The sequence below is a fragment of the Triturus cristatus genome, chromosome 2_1, assembly GCF_964204655.1.
Source record: "Triturus cristatus chromosome 2_1, aTriCri1.1, whole genome shotgun sequence".
Taxonomy (NCBI): domain Eukaryota; kingdom Metazoa; phylum Chordata; class Amphibia; order Caudata; family Salamandridae; genus Triturus; species Triturus cristatus.
The window spans coordinates 568,249,397-568,269,447 of record NC_140581.1 but is presented as its reverse complement, the minus strand read 5'-3'; the positions used below and the strand labels follow the sequence as shown (position 1 = coordinate 568,269,447).

Genomic DNA, 20,051 nt, shown 5'->3' with positions numbered 1-20,051 from the left:
CTTTACTAACTTGTGGTTTATGGGAAATTGAGATGATCGCTATATATTTCGATCCCTAACAATTGACCGTTGCTGTATTGTGTCATGATCATTTGATGTATTTTGCTATACCTCAGCAATCAAATCATTTAAAAACTCATATGTTCAGTTTCTCTTAACCTATTTTGATGATTTTGGTGTTTTTCTTTTTTTAGCTATTACATTTTTCTCTATGTTTTTCCAAATTGATTTGTCAATTTTATTGTGCTTAATATCTAGAGAGTGCTGTAGATGTTCATGGACGGCCCTACGCTCAGAAGTAGGTGAACACCCATTAAGTCATAGTTGTGTGAGTGTTCACTTACCCTTGCAGGTACTTCTAGTAAATCTACACAAATCTACACAAATGTACTCCTGTCAGAGGCGAAGACAAGTTTTTACAGGCTGGAATCAGCCCCAATTGTAATGGGACTTGTGTAGAAGGGGTTTCTCCGGATGTTAAACATTTTCACTGAAATAAAAAGAAAATCCAGATACATTAAATTTCCATATGCAGAATTACTCAGGGGGGAAGAAATCTCCAAAGGTGTAAATATTATGCATGTTTATAGTATTGAAACATTAGGAATGCCGTAATATCCGGGTGAAATATAGGTGGAAAACGTGGACTACAAGCAGAAACACTGATTCCCGTACACTATGCTCCAAAAGACATGTACTGGGGAGCATTTCAGCTTTGCCACTACCCTCCATTTGGAGTAACTGATGCCGCCTAACTTGAAATGTGCGGATTGTTTTGACTGTTTAGTTAACGTTTCTGGTATACGCCCAGTGTTTGCCAGCCAAGTGGCACCTGTGTTTTTCAACAGCAGGAGGCCGTTCCAGGAGAAACAACACGTTTTGTTCCTTGTGGGTGCGACGCAGAGCACGGCAGGGAAGCATTTCTCCGTACACGACCTTTTGTTTACCTCTTACAGCCAATAAGGAAGTGAACAGCCAGGTAAAAACAGAACACCTAACCCTGTCGGCTATCAAGTAAATAGACATAGTAACTTTCGGGGCGTAGCTCTACTACAAACTTTAAAATAATATTTTCAAAGATTTGCTTTAGCTAGTTTCTATTCTACCCCCTCCCCTCCCAACACACTTAATGGTACATTCAAACAGAAAGTCCCGTTTTGTGCCTTGGACGTATTTTTGTATTTGCTTTCCTGGTTCCATGTGACAGTCAAGCAGAACTACTTTCAGAAAATGTAAACATGTTTGTTCTAATTATGTCATACCTAGTCATCAGAAACCGGTTTCACACCCTGTTGTCACGTGATTAGCAATGTAATAATTCATCTTGTTTGTGTACATTAAGGTATCTTGAAGGAGGACGCAGAGTCAAAGGCAACTGGTTTATAGATGTTAACATTCTTGCATTAAAACACACAACTTTCTGTATTTGCTATTTTGCATGATGCTTTAAAGAAAAAAGTTTAGGTTACTATTGTAAAAAAATAAATAAAATAAAAAACAGCCCGGGTGAATATTTTGCAAATCTGACCATGAAGGGGAAAGGGTCAAACAAACGAGTCACTTCGAAATTCTGGAATGACAGCAGCTAAGAGAGGGGCTTAGCTTCAAGGTAGAAACCAAACAAAGAGGTGTGGTTGAGGCCAAATAAGTAACGAAATAAATATGCATTGAAAAAGTCACTTGGTTAGATGTATATAGTGAAAAGCATTAGTGTAGTGTATTTAGTTATTTTAAATTCTAGGTTTCCAGCTCTAATGCCGATTTTGCTGCTACTGCAACACTGAGGACTACGGACCAGAATGACTAATGCTTTGCGTCACAAAAGTGATGAAAACCCAGTGCAAAGTGTTAGAGGGGGATTTATTATCCAACACAAACCAGGATTTACATTGGAAAGTTCCCCGAAGTAATGCAAAGTTGTGTTATGCGCTACTTTGTGCTCCTTTATGCCGTGTGTACATTCCATGGTGGTACATGGGCATTGTAATGGTTTTTGATGCAAATCCCCACCAACATTTATGGACAGAGAATGCACACACCCTTGCACTACGACGCAAGGGTGTGTGAGTATTGGCGCATGGCAGCCAAAAGTGTGCTAGCGCTGTAGGAGCGAAACCATGCATAATATCTTAGTAGATTTGGTCCATTTTTTCTCTCTCGCTTTGTCTCAATGGCTGCGTGGCAATTTTGGTTGCTGCGCGGCACTTCTTCAAATATTAGTAAATCCAGGCACACATGCAGCCTCGTTTAGAGGTGGCCAGTAATAGGACTTCTGCCATAAGGAGGCAGGTATGTCATCTGCCTCCTTCTCTCCTTTCTTTTGTACAGTTCTTTTGACAAAATGTCATCGTCACTTATAAATTTAGAGGTGCAAATAAACAATAATTGGTAACAAATGCAGAGTACCAGTCTCAGTCAGTCAGTCAAAACACTTTATTCGATTAATTAAAATCATAAAAGTACAAAGTTCATAAAGGAAAAGCAATCCAGGACATATACTGTACAAATGTAATTACAATAAGTCCACAGAATAAAAACAACATACAAGCATACAAAAAAGGCATACATTAAAGATTGCTCATTGATTGCACAGGTTGGAAGGATTTTTTCGCTTTGCAGCGCATAGCTGCCACCAAGAAATTTGCCACACTAAATATGATACGAGTACTACTCAGCTGTTGGAGAAATAACAGAGCAGGTCTAACTTGTAAGAAGCCAGCTTCCTTCAGAATTGGGAGCAGATATTTTTTGCGGCTTACAGTGTAGAACTCGCAAAACATAATAAAATGCAAAGTATCTTGGGATGAAAAATCATCGCAATGGCATGGCGTGCTACATTCGGGCCTACCCCACGACGGATAAAAACCAAGTGAATAGTGGATCAAATTAAATCTAAATCTCAGCAATAAAAATCTATGAAATGGATTGGAAACAATACTTAAATAGGGTTCCAACGAGGGAGAAAAGAGAAGCAAAAAATGCGCTCTCACACTAGGTTTTAAAAGTTCACTCTCCTCGCGATCCATTGTGACCCTGTCTAAAAAAGACTGCCTAATCCAAGCAATATCTGCCTTGACTATAAGTGATAGGGATGAAAAAAGCTCAGGGTGCCCAATACGAGAGAACGCCGCTCTGACGTACTCCAGCCAGGGTATTCTTTTGGCATGGTCTAAGGCTAGGACGTCATTTAAGATCTGATGGTTAAGAGAGATTTCCTGGTTTAACCAGGTTTTCACCCAGAATAACAATGGGGCCAACTTCAGTTTATCGGAAACATAGCCCAAACCAACCTCCGCATGAAGAGAAAAAACAGGGGTTGATTGGGGAACTGAAAGCAAATGACGCAGGATACTGTTTTCTACTGCTTGGATCATATCCTGCGTAACGTAACCCCACAGAGCCGCGCCATAAGTGGCGATAGCCAGGCTTTTTGAGGTATAGACTTTCAGCAGAGCCTCCATTGGCCTTGCCCCCAGCTTCTTAGCAAAACTCATCAGTGCTGAGGTAGACCTGGCTACAGAGTTACGTTTAAGCTTGATTTGCGGGCCCCAGGAGCCATTCTCATCGAAAAGAACTCCCAAGTAGCAGAAAACCTTTACCCTGGTGATCTCTTCCCCATTACAAAATAGAGATCTAGAATTAGACTTTTTACTCTGTTTCCCCACCACCATAAAATGGGATTTCTTAATTTTCACCTTAAGATCTAGAGCAGCCATGAAGGCACCAAAGGCATCCAGCAGTCTCTGGAGCCCCACCGCAGTGCGGGCCAACAGGACAGCGTTGTCCGTGTACAGAAGAACTGGTACAACCAGTTCCCCCACACGTGGCGCATCCGCTCTCGGGACCCCCAGAGACCCCTCCAGGCCGTTAATATAAATAGTAAAGAGGAGAGGGGCAAGGATACACCCCTGGCTCACCCCTCTCTCTGACTTAAAGTGCTTAGTGCATTTCCCATCCTGAGTGACCCTCACTGATGCAGAAAGATCCTGATGCAGTGCTGCAAGGAACCTTACTAAAGGAGGGTCAATACCTAAATCCAGCATGATGGACCATAGCTTGGGCTGATTAACTAAATCGAAGGTGGAGGACAGGTCCATGAAAGCCATAAAAAGGGACCCGTCCTTCGCCACAGTATATTTACTGATTAAAAGCTGAAGATTTAGGCATTGATCCAGAGTCCCCCTATTTGCTCTAAACCCATATTGGAGATTCGATAAAATGCCCGACTATCTAGAGCATCCCTGAGTTTAACAAGTAAGACCCTGCCCAAGATCTTGACCGCAGAGTCTAACAGAGAGATGGGTCTATAGCAAGAGGGATCATCGTGTTGGCCCTTTTTAAAAATTGGTATAATTAGTGCGGTAGCCCACGAAGCAGGAAACCTGTAGCTCGAAACAGCGTTAAAAACATTGACTAAAATCCTTGCCCACAAACTAGGCAAGAAGCCAAAAAGGTCTGCTGGTACTCCATCAGGGCCCGGCGCCTTATTACTAGCTGAATCCTTAATGGCTCTCTCCACATCCAGCTGCTCAAAGAATAAAGAGGGCATGGAGCAGAGTGCTAAAGGGGTGGTGCTACTAGTAGGACTAGAACCACATGCCCCATAGATTTTACTGAAGTGGTCATACCATAGCTCATCCTGAATTACACAATCCTGGGTGGTGCCCTCGATATCCGAGAAAAAAGGATTATTAATTATAGCCCAGAACTTACCACTGTCCCTAAGGACATCGATAGATAAAAGGTTGTCCCAAGCTTCTCATTTTATTGCCTTTTTCCTTTTGGCAATTGCCTCTTTATAGGCCCTTCTCGCATGTGAAATTGCCCCCCTATCCCTAGGGCTCTTTTTTAGCGCCTCATACAGAATCCTATGAGCCCTAGAGCAACTCCCATCAAACCAGTCTCAATATGGTTGCTGAAATCTGTGCGTGCTGCACCAGCCCAGTCCACACTTAGGATCGTTTTTAAAGTTTAGCGGGCAGGTCACACTGCCAAAAATGCGGCGACCTACCCTGTCTGTCAAATGTGCGGCATCTTTGCTTTATTTAAGGATGTCAATGGATGTCAGACCATGTGTCCTCTTGAGAACAGACGTTCTGACATAATTTTTTCCTGTTGAGGACTGACAGGGGAAGCCTGGTGGCCCCTAGCAGGAAATGGGATTAATGACCACACCCATGTACTCTGAAAAAACTCCCAGCACTTCAGGGCCCAATCAGAAACGTATGTGTGCGGGTTCATTGAACCCAGCAAAGCCTCACTGACTTCAGCAGAGCTACCTTGGTGGAGATCTCTAAATAAGGTAGGGTGCCCTCCACCAGGGCAGTGAAGTACAACCCTTCGCTGACTTAGCAGAATGAGGTACAGCATGCCCTACTTTAAAGAAGACACGTATTCTCCATTTCTGTGCTGGCTCTCACACTATGATTATATATGAAAAATAAAAAAGTGGGTTGTGAAGATGAACAATGGCCATCTCTCGCAAGTACTCTTCTCATTCTCCTTACTACTGCAGCACCATAAGTCCCACTACTCAGACCCTCTTTATGGGTGGCTTCATAATCATACCATGGTGGTAACAGGAGTTGCTGACCCCACTGGACTTATGAGATCCAAGTGAACGCAGTGTATCTGTTTACGTTCGCTCAGACATCTTCACTGTTATAAGCATCCTTGAAGTCTTGTTGAAAATCCAGAGAAAACATAATTACTGGTTCTCACGGTAACTCCCCATTTCTCAGTAGAACTTCAAGATTCTGCTCGGTATGTCTGCCAGCTTCACACCCCCGAAGTTACCACAACCTCTACTAAGATTAACTCTGGAGGTATGGACTTACTAATTGAGTGTCTGGGGCACTTTGCATTACCTCTCACACTATCATTACAATACATAGAGGCATCGAAAATAATTATTAAAGGGCCCATGTCTTATATTGCTCTTACACCATCATTAGTCTCCGGGCCAGTCTTAACTCTTACATTTTCATTAGTCTCCAGGCATGGCTTTACTCTCACACTATCATTAGTCTCCAGGACTGGTTTTACTCTCACGCTATCATTAGTCTCCAGGCATGGCTTTACTATCACACTTTCATTAGTCTCCAGGACTGGCTTTACTCTCAGACTTTCACTAGTCTACAGGACAGTTTTTACTCTCACACTATCATTTACAAGCCAGTCTTTACTCTCACACTATCATTAGTCTACAGGCCAGTCTTTACTCTCACACTTTCATTAGTATCCAGGACTGGCTTTACTCTCACATTTTCATTAGTTTCCGGGACTGGCTTTACTCTCACACTATCATAAGTCTCCAGGCCAGTCTTTACTTTCACACCTTCATTAGTCTGCAGGACTGGCTTTACTCTCACACTATCATTAGTCTCCAGCAGGATTGGATTGGGGACACAATTCGGCCTGGGCAGCCCCAAAAATGTGGCCCACATTCGTTGATTGCAACATTTGATAATACACTACTTAGTTAATGGAACTAAATGATGACAAATATTTGTGGTAATAAAAGTATTTTAAAGCTTATAGATCCAGTACCTAAATAGGAAATTAACATTCCAAGGAACAAATATACTTTGGAAGCATAGAATTATCAAAAACGGAGGGGTTCCTCGCTGGGCCTCACAAACCCCCACCTCTCAGTGCTCCTGCCCTCACTCCTGCTGCAGACCCCTGAAAAGTAAGTGCTAATGGCTTCCCATCCGCAGCTCCTTGAGGCCTCTGTCACCCCGGGGCGGAGGCAGGCACACCTCATGCTGTCACAGTCAGAGCAGCCTATTGCCATTCTGTCGCTGACATTAGCTTGCTGGCCTGACTTCAGCTGCATGGGGTCATATTTTGTCAAGGCTGTAACAGTCTTTCATGCTGTGCACCAGGGATGGAGTCCAAACAAGCATTTACAATGCAATGGTCTCGGCATTGTTAAAGTTAGAGCTATTGGCATTGCTCATGACATTATTTTCGTTTATGTTTTTGTTTTTAAAACATTTAAAGAAACGGCATTGTTATTTACAATGTCAATAGCACCATGGTGCACCATAGAGAGCATGCACAACATGGCCCAGAGAAAGGATGCGCACAGCCCCGAGACAGCGAGTAACAGGACTAGGAGGATGCTCAGACCCTTCGACCTCAGGAGCATGGACTCTCCGTAGATGGGGCACAAGGGCGCGCAGAATGAGGACAGTAATGGGACACGAAGAGACCATGCACTTGCACCTGGAGAGGGCACAGGGAGTCAGGGACCTAAATAAAAAAACGCAGGGTCTCTTTGGAGACAGGAGACAGAGAACTCCACCCACTCAGAGATAAAACAAAGGAGACCTCAGGTTGATTATGATTCAGGGAGCATCTCTATCATATATTGTATTTATATAGCGCTTACTACCCCTGGCGAGGCGTTGAAGAGCTTTGTGGAGAGTATGATGGGACAGCACGGATCTCCGGAGAAGTTCCGGCGGGCACCTGTGGTGAAATAAGAAGAATATAAAGAAACCCCTCCAGAGAGGAAGGCTGGTCGTGTAACTCTGAATAGTTTGGGGTCCGGTGCGTTGATCTCCGGTGGGGGGCTAGGGGAGTACAGCGCTTGGAATTTAGGGGGGCCAAGAGCCCTAAAATACCCTCGTTCCACCAGAGATTAGAAGTGAGGGCACAAAATGAGTAGAACACGCGGAAGAAGAACGTTCGGTACTGCGCTCCATTCCCGCCTAGTCGACAGCCTCGTCGAGGGTACTGCTCGTGCCCTCAGCTCTCACCGGACTCCCCCGAGCCCCTCAGAGACGCCGCCCACCCCGAGGCTCACCAGCAGCCGCTGCCTCCCGCGCCGCCAGCCTGGTAACTCCGGGAGACGAGGACACTGGATCCTGCAGGAGTCCGCCATGGAACACAGGTGTCGCTGTGCGTGGCGCCTCTCCCGGAATCCCTCCCTGGAGCAGCTGGGGCAGCGGTGACGTTACCATCGCAGCAGTGCTCTCAGCTGAGGGGCCATAAAGCGCTATACAAGTGTTAAAAATAAGAAAGCCTTTCAAATATTTTCAGGGTCTTTTTGTGGTTTGGTCAATGAAGAAACATGGCATAAAGTAGAGCGCGCGCTGGGTGCCCGGGAGTCGCCCAGGCACAGCATATGCGCAGCTCGGCTGCTTTAAAGGACTTTAACCGGGGCAGCTGGATGACGCCATGAACACCACCATTTTTCTCCGAGGTCAAGCAGAAATGCCTCGGAGAAACGCAGCATCATTTTCGGATTCGGGGGCGTGTTTTTCTTTCTCTCCTCTTCCCATTGGCTGGAATGTTTACATTCCAAGGAGAGAAAGAAACTAAAAAACACGCCCCCGAATCCGAAAAAGACGGGGCTTAAATGGACAGATGCCCCTCTCCTCCAATGGCTGGCCTCCGTTTAGGAAGCCAGCCAATGGAGAAGAGGGGCGGGTTCAAGCCCCACTACTGAAAAACAGTAAATCTCGCAAGCGAGAGTGCGCAAGCGCAGACCTATGAATCCATACAACCTGTACCTGATTGATTGCTTTGCAGCCTTACTCCCACTTACACATGAATATTGCAATTACTTGCACAGTGCGCTCTGACCGGGGTTTCTCAGTCGTAAAATAGGTACTGTATGCCAGGCTTAGTCACTAATCTCCCCCATAATCCAGACATGCTAGTCTCGAACGCAACCTACTCGACAAAGAATGTATACCCGGACTAGACCCTAATTCGTCTATCATAGTCAAAGAGTGCCAAACCTATGTTCTGCGTTACCCCGGACCCATAAATGTTACATTTAGACACTGACGTCATGCAGGATGCATGCATGCTACCGGACCCACAAAAAACAGACCAAGCCTATCGTGACACCAAGATATATTCATGAAAGTCTTAGCCCCTAACCACATGTACGTCGGCCCCTGGTCACTCCGCCTACAACATACGCATGCTTACTCTTGTCCTGTCATATTCCTGCATAGGAAGCATGTATGGCTGTTTTGGAAATTGGAATACGACTTTCCTCGGGACCTCTTACATGCCAGCCACAGCAGTCACCTCCTTCCCGAGAAGCCTGCAGGCTAGCCATAGCCTTCGTGACAGATATTACGATTGGAGGGTCTACATTCAAATCATCAGGACCAATCCATACCTGCCTTAGATCATACCTTCCCTCCCATCTTCCACCTACCAGATCAAGAGACTGTCCCGAATGAAACCAGGTATGTAGTCCTAATGCCTGGCCCACTCAACACGACGATCCCATGCATGCTTGCCCATATACCTTCCTACTAGCCGCAGTCCAACCGTAACACTCGCTTTTACCCACGGACTAATGCATAGCTGCGGCAGCGTTACAACTCAACCCTCCTCCCACACAAGATACCTGCATAGCAGCCACCCTCCTTAGTTCCACATCATTTAACCAGAATACTTTTTTTTGTGCAGATTTTTGCAATGTAAGAACAATACGCGACATGCCTGCCCGAAGACACGTACCACACACACACAAAACGGCACTCAAAGAAAAGTCTACACTTTTGAAACACACACCCCGGACAGAAACATACCAAATAAAACATTGCGCATTCCCCCTCCCCAATAGAAACGGACAAAAACACAGACTACTTCTAAGTAAACAACTCATAGCTTTAAAAAGAAACGCATACCCCGCAAAAACGTAGACAATGCACAAGAGCACACCCAACCAAAAATACCTCACAAAAGAAGACCACCGCATTACCCCCTCATAAAGGAAGGACTACTCAAGTACCATATACTCCCAAAACACATAGTCTCCTCCACAGTCTCTGACTCCCGTACAGAAGCACATAACCCGTATATCCTCAAAAATAATACACTCTGAAATTCTAAATAAGAAGCCTCCCGCGCCGCCAGCCTGGTATCTCCGGGAGACGAGGACACTGGATCCTGCAGGAGTCCGCCGCGGAACACAGGTGTCGCTCTGCGAGGCGCCTCTCCCAGAATCCCTTCCTGGAGCAGCTGGGGCAGCGGTGACGTTACCATCGCAGCAGCGCTCTCAGCCGAGGGGCCATAAAGCGCTATACAAGTGTTAGAAATAAGAAAGCCTTTAAAATATTTTCAAGGTCTTTTTGTGGTTCGGTCAATGAAGAAACAAGGCGCGCTGGGTGCCCGGGAGTCGCCCAGGCGCAGCATATGCGCAGCTCGGCTGCTTTAAAGGACTTTAACCGGCGCAGCTGGATGACACCATGAACACCACCATCTTTCTCCGAGGTCAAGCAGAAATGCCTCGGAGAAACGCAGCGTCATTTTCGGATTCGGGGGCGTGTTTTTGTTTCTCTCCTCTTCCCATTGGCTGGAATGTTTACATTCCAGAGGAGAGAAAGAAACTAAAAAACACGTCCCCGAATTCGAAAAAGACGGGGCTTAAATGGACAGACGCCCCTCTCCTCCAATGGCTGGCCTCCGTTTAGGAAGCCAGCCAATGGAGAAGAGGGGCGGGTTCAAGCCCCACATCTGAAAAACGTTAAATCTCGCGAGCGAGACTGCGCAAGCGCAGCCTTCACTAGCAGAGACCTAAAAAACGGCCCACCAACTGGCTTCAGCCAGAGGTCCATCGGCCGAAGCCCGATTACCCGCCTTACCAATCCGAGGCTAGTCTCCAGTCCAGTCTCTACTTTCACACATTTAATAGTCTCCAGGACTGGCTTTTTCTAACACATTTATATTATATCTAGTTAATAATACAGTGGCACAGATAAATGCCAATATCAACAACTTTTCATGAATAGAATAAGTGCACTTCAGTTCTCACAAAAACACCAACTGCCCAATTCATAAAGATTACTTAGGACACGAATGTACGTTTACAGTAAAAAAAAAAGTATTAATTTACACTTTCTGAACTTCAAAGAAGGATTCCTGACAGGTACAACTGGTAGTAATAGTGCAACTATTTCTGCCACGAATGCAGAGAAATCTGTAGTATTAAACACCATACAATGGAATAGGAATAAGTCAATCAAAGTTTGTAAATTACTACAAATTTGTGACTTTGTTGATATTCCCACACTCGGAATGACTGAAGTTTTCTTTTGGCAAAGGAGTGGAGAAACTCTCTTTCTAGTATGGGAAGAGGAACGGAGCTCCCTCACACTTGGAGGGGCATATGTGCCTGACCTAAAAATCCCAAAGTGAGGGCACAGGCTTTAGTAAAAACCACCCGTACCATGAGAGATAAACACATGGTAATAGTGGTGCAGCAAAACTCCACAAATCATCTATGATGCCTGCATATCTCTCCAGGAACTAATGAGAAGCAATGAAAAACTGCATTCTCTTCACATTTCAGAGAAATTCCCTTGCACACTTTTTCTTACAGACAAGAGATTTTGCATAAATGTTGTTAAGCATCATTAATCCAAAGCTAATAAGGAAGGTGATATACACAGGAGAGCAATGATAACATAATAGCCAAGAAAAGTGCCAAAGATCCAGAGTTATTTCTAGTGGCTGAGATTAATTCCAGCATTCCATCCATCACCTTGTTGTTGCTGCAGTTGCTGCCCTAAGTGCAACAGGAATGTCCATATGTGGGTTTCATGCTCACTGTACTACTGGAATCATGCTATACCTGGCAGAACGGCCCATAACAAGGGCGAAACTGGTCCTGGGTTGCTTGTTTTCAAGTTCAGAGAGGACCTATATGGCTAGGTTCAAACTGAGATGGCATGGTGGGCAAAATACGATGGACTGGGATGCAGCCTGAGCGATTGCCAGTGGCTGAGATTAATTCAAGCATTCCATCCATCACCTTGTTGTTGTTGTAGTTGCTACCCTAAGGGCGACGAGTATGCCCAGACGTGGGTCCCGTGCTCATTGTGACACCGGAATAAAGCCTTACCTGGATGATGAGCCCATAATAAGGGCAAAACTGGTCCTGGATTACTTGTTTTCTGATTCATGGAGACCTGGCATGGCTGTTCAGGCTAGACTATTCCCATTGGAGCAGAGTCAAGGCTAATTTGCATATGGCTGGGTCCAAACTGAGTTGGCCTGGTGGGTGAAAAATGATGGATTGGGACGCATCCCGAGCGATAGCCTGTGGCTGAAATTAATTTAAGCATTAGTTCCATCACCTTGTTGTTCATTAAGATAAGAGCTGTCACTGGTGCAGCAGACACGGTTAGGGAAAGGTCAGATACAACTAGTCACCCATATGTGCCATGCAAAGTATATGTAAAATACTTCTCTTTTGCTGACTACATATATACCATAGAGAAGAAATATGAGAATTGTTGGAAATCAATTTACAAAAATATTAGGGCTAGTAGAAGTGACATTCTGTAGTCTTTACTTGTTTAGCAAAAACTGTTTTTATTTTCGATAACAGGTGGTATGCAGTGCTCACGGAAAACAGAAGACATTGTATCTCAAATAAGGAGACCCACGACGCGAACATGACCATTCAGTTCTGGCAGTTTTAAACCTCATAAACAATCCCTATTTAATTAACTAAAAGAAAGAGGACAGCAAAGAAGCAGTTATCAACTACATGTATATAAACCCCCTCACCAACTCATGGCAGGCATCATGTTTCTTAAGCCTGCTTTGCAGATTGCTCTAAATTCACCATTTAATCTTGTCATTCAAGTAAGAGGTACCCGCAAAATCCTCTTAGTCAGTCAAATATTATCAAGGTACTCAACCTAGGTGGGCAGGTTAGCTCCTGGTTTCCCTCTTCCATATATTGTAAAACAACCAACCATGTGGCCAAAACAATTGCCTCTATCTTTTCTGATAAGGGCAGATAATCTCTTCAGTGCCATAGTCTCTGGCCGCCTCCTGCACCATGCAAACTATGATGGGCCCAAGTTCTACTTTCACTGTCATGTTACAGTCACCTAGGCCACCAACAATAGTTTAAACATATGTTTCCAAGTTCTAGAGGCTGCCTCTTCACACTCTACGGGGAGCAATCCTAAAATAGTGACCGTCAGATCAGATTCTATGGGAAATCCCATTATCAATTTAATAGAGGCTAACACCTTCTGTCTGCAAGTTGTAAGATGTGTACACTCCCATCAAATAAGACTGGGTATTACTTACCCTCTGTCCCCCTTAATACTTGTCTGATAACCACAGGGATATAACATGCAGTTTATTGAGAGTCAAACAACAACCCAACATAGTTTTCATGGAAGATTTTCTAGGGTGCTGTGTTTATATATTGTCTCCATAATGCTACACATTCGTTCATGGATATTTCTCTTCCTAAGTCCCTTTTCCACCATATTTTCTGATGCCCCTTCCCTCATGGTGTGGATTAGTAAAATAACTTATATAGGTTAGAGATAAAGCCATTTTTTATAACTCCTTTTATTGGAAAAAGAAACTGAGCAGTAAAGTGACGATATAGCATATCACATAGCTTAAAATCCCTGGTCAGATCTGAAAGAATAGGACAACAAATACCATCAATAGCATTCCTGTCCTCTCCTGCCTACCAATAGGACTTCTTCCTCCATTTGTACATTTTGAGAGCGACCCGTGAGGCCCTGTTGCTCCACCGACGCTCAGATCATACCTCGGTATGCTTTCCATTTCCCCCACACGTTAATCCACTTATTTGGGCAGCCTCGGCTCTCATAAACTGCCCTTTCCGCTAGCATGCACCAGTCCATGTCTGTTTCCCATTGATTCAGTGTAGGGGTCAGTGTGGACCTCCATAGTTGGCAATGTTTCTCTTAGCAACCATAAATCCTAGTGTGACCTAGAGGTGTTCTGAGTTATTGAGATCTATCTCATGTCAAACATTTAGAAGACACCACCTTGGCGACTTGGATATCATATTGGTGCATACCTTCTGAATATCAGACATCACCTTTTTCCAATAGTGTTGCAACGCCGGACATTCCCACAACATATGGAAGTAGGTACCCTCACCTTCGCATCCCTTAGGACAGAGCGATGATTCAAACTTCCCCCTTTTAACTACTGTAGTGCAGGCAAAGTATGTTCTGTGTTGAATTTTCAGTTGTATTAGTATAAAACTCTTGCCATTGTTGGTCTTCCAATTGTCCCACTTCCCTCTCCCAATGTTCCCGGAGTGTAGTCAGAAGTTCAGGGGAATTATTAAGGATTTTGCGATAAGTGAGGGATGTTGCCTTTTTCTCCATGTAGTCATCAAGTAGTTATCTTCCGATGGGGAAGATTCTGGGAGTTCCTCCCCTTTCGGCACTACACTCCTGAATGCATGTCTGACTTGGAGATATCAGAAAATTTCAAAATGCGCCTGTTGATAGTCTCCTTGAAGGCCAGCAAAAGGAAGCACATCACCCACCACCCATAAATTCCCAACTTTCAATTTTGCTTAGTCCCACAGCGGGGTCGCTCAGGTTATTTTGCTCCATCAACCCAATGTCACCGATGCTTCTTGCCAGACCTTTATTGTGGTAGACGCTGGGCTGGGGAGTGAACTACCCATGCCCCCTCCATATAGCACCCTGAGGTATCCTCCCGGTTGCATGTTCCGAGGGTCCATTCTGTAGTCTGGCTCATTAGGGGGCTAAATGTACCAGGTGGTGACCACTACCAGATGGGCCACCCAATAGTAGCTCTCGATCGCTGGGAAAGCTATCCCACCATCATATTAACTTCTCATCAGGTTTGGGAGAGAAATCTTAAGGGACCCTCCCTTACAGAGCAATAAACAGATTTTGCATTTCACTGTTTGAAAATAGGTGACCAGCACCAGATAGGTACCATTTTGAAGAACATAAAGAAGGCAGGGTAGGGCCATCATCTTGAACAGAGATGCCCTTCTCAACAGACATAGAGGGAGTGTTCTCCAATGTTGAACGTCACTTTTCAGGCACTTCAGCGGGTTCCAGATTTTGCTCGTAAAAAGGTTTTGGGTCCTTAGTAGCATATATCTCTAAGTAATGGAAACCCTCAATGACCATCCTTATTGTGCAGTCTATGGGGAGACTTGGGGTGCTCCCCCAGAGTATATTTATCAGTGATTTGTCCCAATTAATGGTATAGACGGAATATTTACAGAGCTATAGCCATTTGTACCAATATAAGGCTTGATGGTTTCTCCTCTTGAGTCAACAGTTTTTTTGCACACTTCTTAATTTTTGATAGCGTATCCAAAGGCCTTATATGTTGGTACCTGAAATGTTCAGCCAAACCATAAGTTTCTTTACTATTCTCAAATGACCGGCTTAACCCATTCCAAAACGAATGAGACACCATTCATTAGTCTCATGCTACTATTTCTGCACGCTCCTACCACAGCCACCCCAAAATCTGGGTAATTGTGGGTGGAAGTTATGAGATGATAGGAAGGACGTAATCTACCGCTGATATTGTAGTCTAGATTCTCAGAAGACGGCTCAGGGATTTGTTTATGTTTCACATTCTGGGGTCTACTTCTTTGTAACCAAATTAAGCCCCACACTGCTTGTCCCACTATTACTTGGTCCATATTCGCCCAGAATTTATCGTTATCCTCTTAGTCTATTCCATCCATTCAATTCTAGGCTTTCCCTTATCCTGTTTTGTGCCTCAAGGGTTTCCTGGTCTTTCTTCTCAAGTATTAGTTCACCTTTCACTTCATTTAGGGTTTCCTAATTCTTTCCACCTGGATTATTTCTTGCACATGACTGTCTCTCTGCACCTGGGCCTCTCTCCTGAGCCTTCTACAATTTAATCCTGGTTAGCCCTACTAATACTACTAGTATTTGTTTCTTTGCCTTGCTTCCTGCCACTCTTTTCATGTGAGAGCCACTGTTCCTAGTCTTGTCTACTCTCTTCATAATCTGCCCTATAAATGCAGACTCTTTACCTTGTTTTCTGCATTTTATTTATCTGCATATTTATGTCTGTCTTGTCAGAGTGCAGCTTTTTCTTAGTTTTGTTTTCATTATCCTTAGTTCTGTGTATTCCAGTCTAGTTCCTGACCTAGATTCTAGTCCTGCTTTTCCACGAGCCCAGTTTCTGTTTTTTGTTCTGTTCCTTGTTGGCCTTTCTTGTGTTTGTATTATAATCATTATTATCATTGTCACCAAGGGTGCCAGTGCATTTCTGAGGCCTTGTGCCTCTGGCAAAGAGATCCACCCAGTGCCCTTTTTCCATAAGAGCTGCTGGGTGTCTCCCTGAACACTATGAGATTAATCTGCTCCTTGCCTTCTTGTAAGATCGTTTTACCTCACTGAAAGATAACTTCCAAGGAACCGCCAAACTATCTTTAAAATAATTTCCCTTTTTGACTTTCCAGTCCACATCCTCTTGTCCTTAGCTTCTGCCCTGCTCCCCTCCCCAGCTTCTAGATACCCTCTTGTTTATATTAAACCTCTCCTCTGAAAATCTCTTGGCTCCCTCAGTTACCTTACCCTGTTCCCAAGATCAACAGGATTCCTGACACCCCTCTGTTATCCAGCATTGTCCAGAACTCAGCTAGTGTTTTTGACAGGTAGTCTTTTTGGAGAATAGTAGCAGTTGTTTTAGCGCCATGATACCTCACTGATCATGTGTAGGAAAGTAGGATCTGCTTTTAAGGTTACCCCCACTAATTGCCTGGTGCTAAGCTGTTATTGACAAGTATGCCTGGGAACCTGCTAATCTGGACCCCATTCTATCTGCTTTCTCCCTTAAATTGTTATGTTAAGATTGAATACTGGAGTACCCTTATCAGTCCCTAGTATATGGTACTAAGGTACCCAGGGCATAGGTACCCAGAGTTTCCCCATAGGCTGAATCATGCATTGTGCCACCCAGGAGAGACCATTCAAAATGGAACTACAGGCCTGCAATTACAGCCTGTGTGAGCTGGTGCTAGCACCACTTACTAAAGATATAGGTTTCCTATATCCATGTTCACTGCACTTAAAACCTATATGTCACCCCAATAGCAGGCCTTTGCAATCCTGTAGGCAGGGTGCTTGGTTCTGAGTGTGAGGGAGCCCCTGCATGAGCAGGACACCCCTACAGCCTATGGAGTCCATTATAGATGCTTTGGGCACTGTGCCACTGCTGTTCAGTGCCACAGTGCAAGTGCTCCCTATGGTAAATTGATGTATGGATTAGTGACTCCATGATTGGTTTGATTGGTTTACTTGTCGGACCCTAGTACAGTGCACTGCGAGTGTCCAGGGCGTGTAACCAATGCTGCTGGTGGGCTTGCAGCACTGATTGTGCCACCCACCGGAGCAGCTTGTAAAGTGTGTCTCAGGTCTGCCATTGCAGAGCCTGTGTGCAGTCTGGTACTGCCATGCTGACTGGGCAAGTGCACCCACTTGCCAGTCCCTAAACCTTCCCTTTTATACATGTTAGTCACCCTTATGGTAGGCCCAAGGGCAGGATGCATTGTAGGTAAAAGGTAGGACATGCCCTGGTGTGTGTGGCATGTCCTAATAAATAGTGATTACAGCCATTTTCGTTTTTCACTATTGCAAGGCTACCTGTTCTCCATAGGCCAGAATGGGCAGTTTGATTATTACATCTTATAATGCTCACTGACTCGGGGAACTAGGTCGAAATTCGAGTTTAGTATGCCTGAACTCAGAATGATAAAATACTTCTTTTAGTGAAGTTAGTTTTAACATTCTGTGTTTGAAAATGCCACTTTCAGAAAGCAGGCATTTTCTTGTCTAACCATCCAAACCTGCCTCTGCTAGGCTGTGTATTCCTTGTCTGGAGCTTGAGTGACAGGGCTGGGGGATTCCAGGAGACAGAGTGAGTCAGCCCAGTGGTGAATAGAGAGATCTGCATCTAGATGAGAGAGAGGAGTTGCACCTGGGACCTGAATAGGGCTGGGCCTTCCCTCCACAATGCCGGCTCCTCCTCCTGTGGTGTGTCTGATGTCCCTGCCCTGCACTGTGAAAGGAAAGTAGGAAACATGTTTAAAAAGTGCTCAGGACTGACCAGAACTGGTTTGGACTAGGCAAAGGCCTCTCTGCCTTCAGAGAACAAAGGAAAAAAGAATATAAGTATTGGGACCCAGACCCAAGAACTTTAGATCACTTCTGGGAATCAAGACGAGCCTTTGTAGAGGAGAAGAACCAGGAAGCTGAAGGAAGAGACTACCCCTGTGCTGTGTGTTTGGGGGTTGGCCTGCAGTGGTTGCTTCATTACCAAAGAGAGGAGAAAAGGACTGAGTGTGCTTTCTATCAACTTGAGGAAGAATCTCCAAGGGCTTGAACTAGAGCTTGCCTCCTGTCTGAAGTCTCAGGGATACAAGACTTCACCAACCACCTCCCCCCTGAATTCCCTTGCTGGGAATTGAAGTGCCTGCTGTTGTGCTGGGCCTTCTGAGAGACTGCGTGTCGCTGGGAGCTGGAAGCATGACGCAACAATGAGAAGTGTGTTGCCGCCGCAGCTGCTGTCATCGCATCGCCAAGGAAGCGAGCCGCCACTGCCGCTGTCATCATCGCATCGCCGAAGCGCGACGCATCACCGGAGAAGCGGGACGCTGCCACAGAGGTCATCGTCGCATCACGGGAGAAGCGTGTTGCAGGGCCTGTCGCGGCTCCAAAGATCATCGAGTTGCCGCACAGCCATCGGGCGTGCACGCATCACACCAACATTGTCGCATCGCAACCAAGACCTCATTTTGTCGCATCGCACCGGAGAAGAGTATCGCATCGAGGTGCCAGCGTGTCGCATCGCACCAGAGAGCAGTAAGAAACCGACGCATCAACTCCCCACACAGTAAGGAAGCGAGCATCAACTCCCCTGCGCAGCAGTAAGGAACCGACGCATCCACTCCCCTGCGTGTAAGGAACCGACGCATCACCTTCCCCTCAACCCTTTTGTTTTCTTTGCGCTACGCATCTAAGGTACATTGAGAGTAAAGTGTTGCATTTACAACTTGAGAGAACTGAGCTATTTTATAACAATTGAGAGACTATTTTTGAGTACAGTATTGGGGATTTTTGTCGTTTAGTCTTGTGTTAAGTCTATATAAAAATACTTATTTTTATAATACAACCTGTGTGATGTCCATTTGTAGTGTTGTCACTGTATTACTGTATGTGTTCACAAATGCTTTACACACTGCCTCTGAGATAAGCCTGCCTGCTCATGCCAAGCTATCAAGGGGGTGAGCAGGGGTTATTTTAGGAGTGTAGCCCCTTAACCTGACTAGACGCAAGGGTCCCTATTTGTCACAGGTACCTACCTATGCCAACTAGAGACCCCCAAATCTAACAAGCAGCATATACCATATAGAGGGGCACCCTGTAATTAAGCGATGACCATCTCAAAAACAGCTGCAACGAATCCTATCATGTTTGGTATCAAACATGTTGAAATCATAACCCCACACTCTAAATGGTGTGGGAGGTATGATTCCAAGTACTGGAAGAGCCCTCCGTTAGGCTCTCAGTGTGCCAGGTACCTGCCTTCTAGACACAGACAGCACAACATGGTTGCTGCTTACCAGAGACATGAATCTGTCCTCCTGTTGCTGAGTCAAGCTCGAGCAGGGGAAGGCAGAACGATAGACATCTTGTCACAGGGAGGTGTGTCCACCTCCCAGGCAGCATTTAGTGTACTGGTGCAGGGTGGGTGCACTTGCCAGCGCCACTCAGTCTGCATGAGGGGCACATTTGGTGTTCCCATGCATAGTCCATTTCAAACCAACTCTGAGAGCTGTTGGCTCTGGTGCAAAACTGGACAAAGGACATGGGAGTACCCTCATTCCTGTCCAGGCCTTCCCCTTGGAGGGTCCCCTGAACTGTCCGAACTCTTTCCTTAGAGTACTTAAGGGATTACCTGTGGGTGGGTCCCTAGATACGTTGTGGGACAAGATTCAGATCAGACACCACTTCTTCTACTACTGCCTGGGCACTCTGGACCACGCTGGACTTCGTTTGGGCTTGACTTTGTCTCCCTTCCAGTCTGCTGCATCGTCTGTGCCTGTGCACCACACAGAAACTTTCCAAGGTCTGTGGGCATCAAAGACACCTGAAGGAATCTCCCTTGAAGTGAAGGAGTCACTTCCCTGCATTCGCAGGCACCACAACTAAGTTGACCGGTCTGCTGACCCTGAGCTCCTCAGGACTACAAAA

At 45.2% G+C, this 20,051-nt stretch overlaps 1 protein-coding gene across 1 annotated transcript in view; it reads right to left on the bottom strand.

Moving 5' to 3' along the window:
* ADGRV1 (adhesion G protein-coupled receptor V1) overlaps positions 1-20,051 on the bottom strand; it is a 1,990,932-nt gene that overhangs the window by 133,176 nt on the left and 1,837,705 nt on the right. The gene's annotated exons all lie outside the window — the stretch shown is intronic.